The sequence below is a fragment of the Leptidea sinapis genome, chromosome 28 (assembly GCF_905404315.1).
Source record: "Leptidea sinapis chromosome 28, ilLepSina1.1, whole genome shotgun sequence".
Taxonomy (NCBI): Eukaryota; Metazoa; Arthropoda; class Insecta; order Lepidoptera; family Pieridae; genus Leptidea; species Leptidea sinapis.
In genome coordinates, this window is record NC_066292.1 from 2,911,364 (window position 1) to 2,926,078 (window position 14,715).

The window sequence follows — 14,715 nt, forward strand, 5'->3', positions numbered from 1 at the left end:
GTCACCTTGAGACATAAGAAGTTAAATCTCATTTGCCCAGTAATGTAACTAGAAACACAGTAATGCTTACATTCGTGCTTCACGGCAGAAATAGGCGCCGTTGTGTTGTATCCATAATCTAGCTGGCATCCTGTGCAAAGGAGCCTCACACTGGTAAAGTTTACATAGGAAAGGATTGTGAAAAGCATGATAAACCTATTAAAAACTCATATAATCATATAACCTCACAATTAAAACGCAACAGCAGTGCATAGCTAATGATGTATTGGACGAAAGTATTCGGTAAGGTGTAAGGTTACTTATACTAAGAAACAAACATTGTGCTAGCACTCGAACTAGAATATATCGTGTTTCGGCTGCTAACAACTGACTAAGAGAAAAAATTTTAAAGTACAGTTTACAGAAAAATCGTTCTTGTTCTTAAACTCTTTTTCGTGGAGGACAGCTTATGAGTCTTGTTATAGTTTTAGGAAACAAACTTAACTAGAAAGTTAACGCATTGGATGAGAGACCTTAGAGATATTTTACCTCATATATTAAGAACACTTTGATTATACTATATAGTGGAGGTGATTACTGTTGCTGTAGTTAATATACTTTGACATCAAATATTTCAGCTAAATAATAAGAAATTTGTTATGTTTTTAAAGTGATAACCCTCACTTCTGGGATTAATTACACAAATAAAACTGAAAACAAAATTTAATGAACGATGCGGACTCGAACCCGCGACCTCTCGCGTTCCGTGCGAGTGCACTTTCCAACTGTGCCTACCATTATCAACTGTAAAGTAGATCCTGTAGATGAAGCCACAACCTGAGAGGTGAACAAAGCATACAATATTTTATCAACGATACATCACTCGAACGGTTGGCTCATTTGGAAAGAGCGCTCGCACGGAACACGAGTAGTCACGGGTTCGAGTCCCGCTTCTTTCATAAAATTTTTGTGTTCAGTTTCATTTGTGTAATTAAATAATAAGACAATTTGAGCACAGTACAAAGTAGAAATGGTTCTTGTTGCTATCATTAATATATCAGATATCTAATATTTTAGCTGCGCCAATCAAAACAAATTCAGCACAATAGGTACACATACCTACATACTTGCTTGTTGTGGTCAATTACATATATTTACACTATTATTAATATAGCTTCAAACATTTTCGTTTCATAGTTTATTATTTTTTATTGGAACGTAATACTTTGTAAAAGTGATACGATAAAAAAATCAAGCATTATGTTTATTGTACAGTATCCCTACTAATAAAACAAAATCCTTCCATAAATCATACGTGGCTTAGAAAATTTAAATTTGGTAACAAAAGTAATAAAAAGAATACTTTAAATGCAATGTATTGGAGACCAAAATTCGTTTCAGTTTTAAAATATCACAACCCCCGGGCATCCATATTTGGTCACAGTGCATTCTACCCGCGATAATTTAAAAATAAAGGGAACAAAACTGTTATTGTGCCGGCGGCGGTCGACGCGAGCGGACGCGTCCCATGTCGCTCCATTGTGCGATACTTTACTACGGCCATTTGTTTCGTTGTCATGCATTATTCTGATACTTTAGTTTGTAATAAATTATGTTGTATTCTGAGTATTGAGAGGCTTCTTATTAAAATGCTAAATTCTTAACATTGCAATTGCAAGCATTCCAAATACCCGACAACACTTGATATGGTATTGCATAAGATCACCACTCCTCTCACCGATTGACTGTTGTTGTTTAGACCTCAAGCGAGTGAATGCTGGTGGTCCTACAGGCAGTGTACTTTCACTGTTCATCGTGCCTATCAATAATATGTTAGGTGCCTCCAACATACATTGTTACGCCGATGACATTACCGGGGATGCCGTATACAACGTGCAGCATGTACTCTTTCTTAGTATCTTGTCTGCTCTTTTCAGAACAAGACCTCCTGGTAGTCTCTTGAACCGATGGCATCAAAATTGACTTTCCTAAGTGTACTTAAATTATACCTTCATGAATAAAGACATTTCGTTTACTTCCTCTGGTGTTGCGACTACGGGCGGCGATGACCACCTAACACCAGATACCAGTAAACCCTTTAATCCTCCTTTACCATAAAGTACTAAGCTCTGTAACTTTGTGCATTCATTGTACTCTTATTGCGATATCTCAACGGGGTTTATCATCTTTATATATATTATATTTCTTGTGTGCGTGTGTATGTCACTGAACTCCTCCTAGACGGCTGGACCGATTCTAATGAAACTTTCTGTATGTATTCAAAAGGATTCGAGAATGGTTTAGACAATTGAACTACCTCCTAAACGGCTGGACCGATTTTGATGATTTTTTTGTGTGTTCCAGTGAATTTGAGATTGGTTAAGATTCTCAATTCCGTCGATATAATATAATTATCCTGCTCATGTGTATTTAAGTGGACTCCTCCCAACGGATGGACCGATTTTTCAAATTTAAGACGTGTGTCCGAAATTTCCGACAGGACAACGTCTGTTGGGTCCACTAGTCTTATATATAAAATTCTCGTGTCACAATGTTCGTTCCCGTACTCCTCCAAAACGGCTTGACCGATTCTCATGAAATTTTGTGAGCATATTGAGTAGGTCTGAGAATCGGCCAACATCTATATTTCATAACCCTAAATGTTAAGGGTGGTCCACACGATGTTTTTTTTAATTTTTTTGTCATTTTTTTTAAAGTTGTTGGATTATGAGTCAGCATTAAAAAATACATACCTACAACTTCAAATTTTCACCCATCTACGATCAACAGTTACTTTAGTATCTCGATTTTAATATCGGCAATACAACGTTTGCTGGGTCAGCTAGTTATATAGATAATTATTGGATACTTTATTTTAGTTTCTTAGAAATTTACTTAAATATACGAATTATATAATTATTATAGTTTATTTTTTATTTCGTATAATACCTTAAAGGTAAAGCTTTGAATCCGACACAAGTGATCCCTTAAAATAACCGTAATCAATTCTAAATTGAGAGCATTCTAGAATGTTATTAAACGTATCCCATAATAATAATTATTATTATTTTAAACCTGGCACGCGCGAATGTTCGGATGTTTTTCCTTATAATAGCTGAGCTGTTTCGGACCGAGAAGTAGCGTTCCATATAGCACTTAACTGATTATAAACTTATGTTGTAAACCACCGTTCTATATTGATGGTGACCATAAATATTGATAATAAAGTATTGATATATTGATAAAGTAATTAAAATATCAGAGGATTAAGTAGAATATGTGAGCGACAATTAAAAGTGGAAAGGATTTAAAAAAAGATTTTATGATTATGTAACAAAATTAAGCGAATTTTATGCCTAGCAGTACCATAACACTTTTTATACCCAATGAGGTTGATATTTAAATTTTGTTTTTCTTCGTTTTTTTTTTAAATGTAACGTTTTCATCAATAAATTAAGTATAAATAATTATAGTAGCTAACTGTTTTAATTAAGAATGATAGCTATTATTACATTATAGGTAACTACTGTTTTATTTCCTCCTATTCCCTGCGCTTTCCAAAACGCTACAACGCTAAGGCCCGTATATTTTAAATGATAATAAATAATAATAAATACATTATAATAATAAGCTATTTTTGGAATGGCACGTTTTACGCGGGAGTCCCTCAGTCTGTCGCCTAACTACCGGCGGAATTGTCTTAAACCTACGCTTGCGGATACCTATCAATTTTAAAATAATAAATGTTGTAGTATTGAATTTTAATCTGTAGGTCGAAATATAAAATAAAAGATTTAAATGTCACAAAAACATAATAATTTAAAATAACAAAAGAAAATGATAAAATTAATAATGATTATAGGTTACAAGTAATTATTAAACAATAACAATAATGTTGTAAGTAACAAATTGTGTATTTTATTTTATTTTTTTTACCAATATTACGTCCACCACCAAAGAAGTGGCAATAAATACACAAATTATGGTCACACTAGCTTCGAATCGGTCGGATCAGCGGTGCGTTAATCGCCTGCCTGTAATTGGGCTCACTTTGCCCTTCATAAATCAAATATCTAATTAGACATAGCACATCCCTTTGACGTTCCGCTGTTTATAAGAACAAGGTTTTTTCAGTAACTGATATAAAAAACTAATACTTACTATAATATTTAAAGTTCCACAACTTCGTCCGCGTAGATTATCAAAAATTTTAGAATATCGCCCATATCCACAATTTATGTTTGTACTAAAATTTAGGAACAATGATGGATAGATAATTTTTTACAGAGTATAGGTATTGCCACTATAATAACGATAATAATAAGAACCAAGCTGGCTAAATCTAAAAAGGCTGCAATAAAATACCTTTTACATTGGATTATGTCAATAAGGTTTGTATTCTAGAAGGCGTTTCAATACGTAATGTCACTGTCATTATAACGTTGCGTAAAAGAGAAAAAATATGCTTTCAGATGAATTATCTACTATTGGCCGTTTTCAATAACCTGTCTTTCCTTAATTTAACTTACTAGACAAATCTATCCTTCTACGCTAACTTACATTTCAATAACCAATTGACAGATAGCATTGGACTTTTTTTTTATGGAATTGGAGGACAAACAAGCGTACGGGTCACCTGGTGTTAAGTGATCACCGCCGCCCACACTCTCTTGCAACACCAGAGGAATCACAGGAGCGTTGCCGGCCTTTAAGGAAGGTGCACGCGCTTTTCTTGAAGGTACCCATGTCGTATCGTCCCGGAAACACCGCACAAGGAAGCTCATTCCACAGCTTCGTAGTGCGAGGAAGAAAGCTCCTTGAAAACCGCACTGTGGAGGACCGCCACACATCCAGATGGTAGGGATGATATCGTAACTTGTGGCGTGTCGTGCGAAGGTGAAATTAGGTAAAGGTAAAAAAGGACTATTACTATATTGGACATAACTATGGATAGATAAGATCTTGTCATTAAACGGTGACAGCAATGTATCCGTAAGTTAAACTAAGGATAGATAGGATGTTGAAAACAGCCGTAAATATATTCCGACTTCGTGCACGACCGTCCCACGGGGTGATAGACGGTGACGAGGACGGGGTACTAAAGTTATCAGAGGGTAGCTGATGGTATGGTGAGGAAGGGTAACGCGTGAGACTACCGGAACCCGTTACCTGCTGACATCTGTAGTATCCCGTCCCTGCCTGAAAACCATAGGAGCAGTTGTAAAGCGGCGCATCGTTAAGCATTACAAAACGACCGATGGAGTCTTGTTTCAGTACACCGATGACTTCTAGCGCCGTGGATCAATACTGTAGGACATCATTAAGAGGAAACACCAGCTGAGGCAAAGAATATACACTGCTGAGGTCTTTTTTGATTTAAGAATTCTAAAACAACATAAGGTCGCACTAACGTGGGCGACAGACAGTCTTCAGTGCGTTCAACTCAAAGATCAGAGTTTTGATTTCAGCAATTTTACCTATCGTAACAGATTTTAGAAACTGAATGGGCTGGAAATTGTCTGTGTCGGACTGTTTCTTCCGCCATTTTTGTTGTCGGATTTGTAAACTAGTCGTCGTATATAAAGCCGTTATAAGCGTTACAAAAACGAAAAAAGGAAGACAGAGAGATAATACATACAACAGATAATGAAGATATTGATTTTAAACAACTTATTATGTTTGAAAGCGATAACCCTCACTCACATTAAATTTATTACACAAATAAAATTTTAAAACAAAATTTTATGAACGATGCGGGACTCGAACCCGTGACCTCTCGCGTTCCGTGCGAGTGCTCTCCCAACTGAACTAACCGTTCGAGTGACGAATAATCATAAAATCTTGTATCTTTGGTCAACTCTCAGGCTGTGGCTTCATCTACAGGATCTACTTTACAGTTGATAACCTGCTGAACCCCTATATTATAATAACGTGAGAGGTCGCGGGTTCGAGTCCCGCATTGTTCATAAAAAAATTGTTTTAAAATTTTATTTGTGTATTATTGATTTTATTTAAAAATAAGTTTGATCTAGGTTTAAAAACCAAGGAGAGGAACGAAAGTTGATTTGAGTGGACGATATTTTCGGTTAAGTTAATTCAGTAAAAAATAATAAATAATGTGACCTACCAACTTACAAAAATCATTAAAACAATGTTACAGTAACGATAGATAATTAAATATTTGATCGCACAAAGGACTAGATAAGAGCAAGACACGCACTTAAATCATTACTCATTACGTATCCGGCATGTAAACGGCGCAGTTTTTATAATAATTACATTAATTATTTGTAATACGGACTCTTTATATTCAAGGATGATAGATGTATTTGGTGAACGGAGATTTGTTACATTGTAATAGAAGGTTTTTTGATGTTTGATAATTACTGTTTTATAATACCAACTATAGAATACAGCTGTAATCACATATAAAACTCGGTACGCTTGTCATTGACATAATCTGTCAAACCGTATAGAATCTCTGCGCTCACTTGACACTAGATTTCGTAGGTTTTGTATCTGATGCATTACTCTTTTGTTGATACCAAATTTGGTTAATTTGTTCAATTGTTATTATTATATTAGTGTAGCTGCATCTTTTGTAAAATATTGATTGAGTTGTTAATTTGGCTGTTGTGTCATAGCTAACAGTCTGATACTTTGAATGTTATGTAATGTTAATATGCTTACACAATATAGATATACGTTTAGATAGAGTCTAGACATGCTGCTAGACAACTGATAAAAACAGGTACTTTTGTGTGCGTGACAAGCCACGTCTTACACTCGCAATTTGTAATTTGTATGTCACTTTGTGTTAGTGTGTGTGCATTGCTCAAAAGAGAGGTCTGTCAACCTCAATTTTTTTCGACATTTTTACAGCTGTCACAGTGTATGTAAACGTATTAAATGATCTAAATTAATGTGTTAACAAAACCTAATGGTACAAAATATTTGATAATAAACGTCATATTTAATTACGAATTCTCATATTGAATCACTGTTACATATTTTAAATTTGAGTTTAAAAAAAAATGTAAAGCTTTTGCAAACAAGGAAGCATGCTTAAGGATTTGATGAATACTATATTCACTGAACCCAGTAAGTTTTAAGTGAATTAAGTAATGAATGACCACATATCTACAGAGTAGCTTACCGCTCTTAGCTCTGTAGTCTATACTCTGTAATTCTAAAATTGCAACTGATCGCGACATCTGTCAAAAACATCAAACTTTGACGTATCGGTTTTGAATTGAGTCTTCTGGGTTTAAATTAACCAAATACAATTTTACATTATTTCGCTACTTTTTGAAGCGAAGTTTTTATATGCACGTTCAGGCCGTTCGCCGCGCGGGCTGTACACTCGGAGCGTTACATGTGAACGTCAGACTTAGGACCGTAACACGTTATATATATATATATATAAGTATACAGTGTTAGCTGCAAACTGAAAACACGATGTAAACAGTTGTTATGATCAATGGTTTCAAAAACTATTTACTTTAAAAGTATGTATTTTTTTATATCCAGAGTGTTAAATACCTTAGTGTTATTCTTATTTCTTCAGGAAGCTGTATGATTTAGTCATCATAAAAGGAAAATTTTGAAAACAAGGTCATTAGACGCGTGCCACTATTGCCACCAATATGGAGCCGGATGCCTCTGTTAGCACATCACAGCAATATAACACATTCGGTAAACTAATACTGTTAAATGGCGCGCAATGAGCGCTATTGGCGGGAAAAAGGCCGCAGTGATTCAACGTGACAACTGCGTCCAAACGAACTTGATCTAAGTTTTGGTACAGTTTGTGGGTGAGCACGGAGCAATCGTTGGTAGTTGTTAGTTATGTGAACGCAATTAAAATTTATTATGATATATTGAACCTGTATGAATGTTTGTTGATATAACGATATGAAGAAAATTATAAAAGATATGGGTATATGTGTCGCTCATAATTCACATGAATGTTCTAGGTTCTGGAACATAAAATTCAATGATAAAATTACTAGAACGCTATATTTAATGAAAAAAATCCAAAAGTTTATGGATTGAAGCTTAAGCCGCACAGAAAACAGTGACTAATGTTGTGGAGTGAGTAGCATTAACATGCTCAAGTCATCACGATTATTAAAGGCCAAAAGAGGCGACATTGTGATTGATACCATGATCATCTAACCAGAATTAGGTTTAATGAAGCCGTTCACTAGTACTTAATAGTGAAAGGATTTTTGGTACTTTTTATTGAAACAGTTAAAAAAAAATCTGCTTTAAGTTTAGCCCACAAAAATAGTCAAGCAAACTTAATTAATGATGGGTGCCTACTCCTTTTTTAAAAGGGTGATAACATTCATAATTCTTTACCAGATGATCTTGATCTCATTTTTCTTCTTTTGCAGATAAAATCATGCTGCGATTATTCGAATAATGGTCCGCCAGCGTATTTTCAGTTGCCTTTTCTTAATGAGATAAGAAGGCTAACGGATCACTCATAGGAAGTGATTACCTATTTATATATTAAAACAAGCAGATGATTCATCTGATGTTGGATGGCGCTATATGTTTATAACAGTCTAAAAATTGAGACGTAAGACATCATCGAACTACCACAGGCGTAGCGCTATCCGTTACGACCCCGACCACATCACACTGCACTCGTTATCCTGATAAATAAAAGTGTTTTTTTTTTGTTTTGAAAATAAGGGACTAGCTGAGCAGGACGTTCATCTGATGGAAATTGATACGCCCTACTCATCATTACAATGCAATGCCGCTCAGGATTCTTGAAAAATCCCAAAAATTCTGAGCGGCACTACACCTGCGCTCCTCACCTTGAGACATAAGATGCTAAGTCTCATTTGCCCAGTAATTTCACTAGCTACGGCACCCTTCAGATCAAGACACAGTAATGCTTACACATTCCTGCTTTACGGCAGAAATAGGCGCCGTTGTGGTACCCATAATCTAGCCGGCATCCTGTGCATGGAGCCTCCCACTGGTAAATTTCTATTTTGAATCTTTAATTATTTTGTAAAACGAGAGAAAAAGCAACAACATTTTCACTATTTAAAGTGTGAATAATTCAAGTAGTTTTCTTGTTGGCACGTCGTCAAGATTGTTGCAAGGCGGTGTAGATATAATATCTTTGACACAATAGCAAGCTCATGTTTACCGTTATATGAACGAGTCCTTCACATAGACAGAGTCTAGAAACACAATCAAATCTTCAAGTACACACAACAGTACACCAAATACACGTGCTAATTGGTAATAATTGATGCGCAGCGGGCAGGCCACCCGCGTCGAACGTATATATAACTAGTGATGACCAGTCCGTCGGTTAGTTTAGCTATAAAATAAGCTTGCTTGGATTTATGCTTCTTGAAAAGGTGAAAATAGTACTGTTTTATGAATGTATTTGGATATGATACGTGGTTTTGTCTGTTTATGAAACAATGAGGAGTTCCTGTTAGTGTTTTGAACATAGGTCCGAGTATTTAACCAGGAGGACATCATGAATATAATCTGCTTTTATAACCAAATAATATTACTATTATTAGTAATATATCTTACGAACTATATCCTTTTCTAATAATACAGTTTATTTGAAATCAATTATGAACGGAGGTGAGTGCAAACAGACAGGTGAAAAAAGCTGTGCCACGTAAATACCTCCTAAAATCTTTAGATAATCATAAAATATCGTCGTTATGTAAAATAACTCACGTAATAACGGGTCACGGTTCTTTTAACAAGCATTTGTTCAATATAAGTTTCACCGATACTTCCCGACAGACGCGCCAATATGTGGTCTCGTAACGGGCCAAACATTTGGGGTCACTGAGGACTCTCCTCAAGCTCATGGGTGACATCAGAGGCTTGAGTAACCTCTTCTAGAAGTTGGGATGGCAAGACTAGCAACCCAATCCTTCCATACAAAATAGGCGCACAGTTGAGTTTCGGTGAATAGCCCGTGATTACCCATATCTACACCGATACCGATGATAATAATGAATATCTTTTTAAATTTAAAAATTAAATTTTAACTATTACTATAGTTAAAATTTTGAAAACAATGCGTAGGTATATAAATAGAAAATAAATTCTGTAGACAGTATCATATTAATTCATGTTATATCATTTAAATTCATTATATTTACAGAACAAGCATTTATAACAGAACGATTTTCAAATACATATAACAAATTATTTTCGTGTCATTTTTCCCGTCCTACAAGTTTCGGCTTCGACAGTTCAATAATAACTCACGTCATTTCCCTCCTCTCTCGTTAGCGTTCTGTTCCAAGTTCAAATTTTAAATTCATACCGAGTCATTTGCTCTCGCGGTTCGAGATTGCTCTGCGCGGGACACATGACGTCATTAGTCAAGTTTGATGGACACGCGAGTTTTGATACTTGAAAATGTTTGAAAGGTTAGTGAAAAACAACTAATTGAATTTGTTTCTCTATTTTTAATTCATTTAAATTTTCAGAAGTTTAGTTCTAATTTCTCAGTAGTCAATGTTATACATTATTTTCATCAGGAATCTATCTTTTTTAATAAAAAAATTTGCGTGCGTACAAAGTACACATGTCAGAAGTGAAACTTGCATTGTGCATAGACATGAAACATGATTTCAACCGCTATGAAAGACATTACTATCACCACTAATATATATATTCTGGTTTCTATTTAGTAATAAGACGTGCGCATAGCGTCAGAATATATTAAGGTATACTAGTGTCATACATATGACAATCTCTTCTTCAACTATGATCGCCTGGTACCAAAACACTGTATAATGCTTCCTATCTCATTATCCCACGTTAAATATTATGAATTTATGTGTATGCTCTTTTTACTGTCGCTTTTTCGTTTCATCGACTTTCAAATCACAACGATGCTAAAGAAGTTTTAACTTCAAAAACAAAGAATGAAAAAAGGGTACTTCAAGGATAATTCAACTTCTTATAGTAGGTACATGATAGATGAGATAGATCCCATGTGAATTAAATTACTAAAGACATATCAATATGTGTGATAAATCCAACCTGTGCGAATTTGAACAGATTATAGATCGATGTTTGTGACAATTTTTTAAACATCTACGAGAGACAACGAGAACAATTAAGAACAATCTTGTAAATGTAATAAAATAATTATAATTTTAACAGTATTTAATTTTTATTACTTACCGCCTGCCCATTGCTACTGTATTTTATGCCAAAAGAAACACATTTCAATAAAATTTTTATATTAAAAATAGCAAAAGCTTCAAAATCGTTTATTCAGCCACTAGCAACAGTGGCGGCGGTGTGTCGCGGGAACGGTGGCGACATGACGAATGGCCGTGTTCGAGCGTTCCAAATTTAAAATTTGCCGCGTAACGCCAGGCTAATGGCATTGTTTATGGAAGCGTTTTGCGCTGCCAGTGACTTGAGATTTACGCATCGGCAGAAATTTTTCCATTTGCCTTGTTTTTAATAGCGCAACAAAATCATTACATACTCGAAAACTTCGACTATTTTTCTTAATGTGAAATATTTTTTTAAATGTAGGTACTTCGATTGGTATTTATTAAACTGGTATTTGTATGGAATTCCATCATATCAGTCCGTCTCCAGGATCAGATCTCGGAGCCTATCCGACTGCAGCGGGAGTCAAACAAGGCGATGTCATATCAGCCAAGCTTTTCACTGCTGCGTTAGAAGACCTCTTTAAGCTTCTGGACTGGAACGGACTGGGCATCAATATCAACGGCGAATATATCACTCACCTTCGATTCGCAGACGATATTGAAATCATAGCAGAAACCATGGAAGAAGAGAAAGCAGAGTTCCCAAAGAGTAGGTCTCAAAATGAACATGGACAAAACGAAGATCATGTCAAATGTCCATGTCGCACCTACTCCCATAACAATTGGGAACTGCACTCTCGAAATTGTTGACAAGTTCTACCTTGGACAAACAATACAATTAGGCAACTTCGCGAAAGAGGTAAGTCGTCGAATCCAACTCGGATGGGCAGCGATCAGGAAGCTCCGTAAAACCTTCTCGTCCCAAATACCACTGTGTCTGAAGGCGAAGGTTGTCAACCAGTGTGTGTTGTCAGTGATGACTTACGGTACGCAGACGTGGTCGCTAACTATGGGCCTAATGAGAAAGCCCATGTCGCTCAGAGAGCAATGGTGAGGGCTATTCTCGGAGTTTCCCTACGGATCGAATCAGAAATCCGTAGAGAACCAAACTTAAAGACATAGCCCAAATGATTGCGAAACTGAAGTGGCAGTGGGCAGGGCACATAGCTCGACGGACAGATGGCGACTACGTAACGGAAGATGCAATATTGGAGATGCAATATTGGTCAGCCCCCCACAAGATGGACCGAAAATCTGGTCAAGATCGACGGAATACGTTGGATGAGGGCAGCGCTATACCAATCGTCGTGGAGATCTTTGGGGAGGCCTTTTTCCAGCAGTGGACGTCTTCCGGCTGATCATGATGATGATAAGGTTTTGTATAAACAACTAAATAGTCCTGTCGTCGGTTTTAACTGATGGGAGAAAATCAGTCATAATAAACAAGTAGGTTGAAATTCGCTTGAATATAAATTTCTGTAATTGTTATCATTTTAGTAGACATTAATATTCATTCTTTTTCGTGCAAATATAAATCTATCTAATCGTTGTAGCAGGTAACCAATGTAAGACAGTTACTACATTTTATTAGATGTAACAACTTAAACTAAATTTCTTATTTAAGTCTCGGAGTACCGACCACAGGGCAAATAGACAATAAACATCCAGATAGTGTGTCTGAGAATTAATTGAACTGCGGAATAAAGTTTTATTTCTGTCTGTATTTCTCATTGTTTTCAGACGGACTTTGATCAAATGAATTTATGAGTTTGGCTACCTTTTGTATGAAATGATGTAGGTAATTTATAAATGATAAAATATCTTAGAAAAAACAAATTAGTTTTATGCACAAAATATATAACACAGTCACTTAAATATCATACACGAAAAATGATTATAAAGTTAATAAAATTAGTAGATCTGTGTAAATATTTCAAGTTGATTCGTCAATAGTAAATCATAAATACCAAGCGATCCACTTAAACGCGCAGTAAAAGTTTAATTGAAATCAGCCTAGACCTTCCGTAGGAATTAATTTACTCACGTATGGAACAGAATAAACATTGAAGAAGCATCATGTACTTAGCCCACAAAAATATATATATTTAACGATGCTTCTATATAAGTGTCTGATAAAGGTTACACCACAGAACAGAAAAAACTAGTAGAAGTGGCATCATGCCATTTTACTATGGAAACCGATGTCGCCAAACTCACACATTTATCCATTAAATATGTAATAATTCCGGTTTTATAATAGGCCTAAATACACAATCACGAAAAGACATTACTACAAATTTATTTACATCAATTTCGAACTTAATACAATTACGCTAATCTCATATTCTTAAACTAATAATGACAACCTCATAACTTTTTCTTAAATTGCGAAAATAACATATAAAAACTTGAAGTAATAGGAACTCGGATGATGTAATCAGGGTTGATAAAGTATATTACCGATAAAGTACGTCATAAGCTAAAATAATAACAGGCCAATTTTTTTCTTAGGTATAGTTTTATTTAAAAGGATGGACAATATTTAACTCAATTCAAATAAAATCAAGACAGCGTACACGAATAGTCTTAGAAAGTTACAATACCAATATTATATTTAATGACGGAAATCGAACCTGGGACCTCCAACTTTTAATAGGTACAACAGCGCACGCACTTCGCCACAAGCACAATTGGAAGTAAACATTCTATTTCTTTGTCACAATAAATTCAAATTCACATTCAAATATTTTTATTCAAAATAGGTATTATAATCACTTATTGAACGTCAAAATCTACCACCCATTCAAAAGAGACTGCCTCAGACCTGAGAAGAATGGGCGCAAGAAACTCGGCGGGTTTTTTTTTTATATAAAATATGGATTACAATGTCGTACAATAAACATTTATATATTTAAAGAGCCTGAGGGTGTTCGCTTTAATCCCAGTCCGTGGTGTAATTAAAAAAATCGTTTATGCTATAATAACCTTTCCCACACAAACGTTTTTTAACAATTCTTTTAAATTTCGTAACACAGTTGTTTTGTACATTTTCTGGGATCATGTTGTAGAAGCATATACATCGCCCAACAAAAGATTTACTAACTCGACCCAACCGAGTAGTAGGCATAACAAGTTTATGTTTGTTCCTCGTGTTAACATTATGAATGTCACAGTTTCTAGAAAATTCCTCAATGTGCTTATGAACATACAAAACATTATCAAAAATGTATTGAGATGCAACAGTCAAAATGTTTATTTCTTTAAATTTTTCTCTTAATGATTCTTTAGGACCTAGGTTATAAATCGCGCGAATAGCCTTCTTCTGCAGCACAAATATAGTATTAATATCGGCCGCACTGCCCCATAACAATATACCATAGGACATAATACTATGAAAATAGCTAAAGTATACTAATCTCGCCGTATCTATGTCAGTTAACCGTCTGATTTTCTTAACCGCATATGCTGCAGAACTAAGCCTATTCACCAATCCTTCAATATGGGGGCCCCACTGCAATTTGGAATCAAGAGTAATGCCAAGAAATATAGCAGATTCCACTGGTTTTACCAGCTCTCCATCCAATAAGTTATTGGCCCT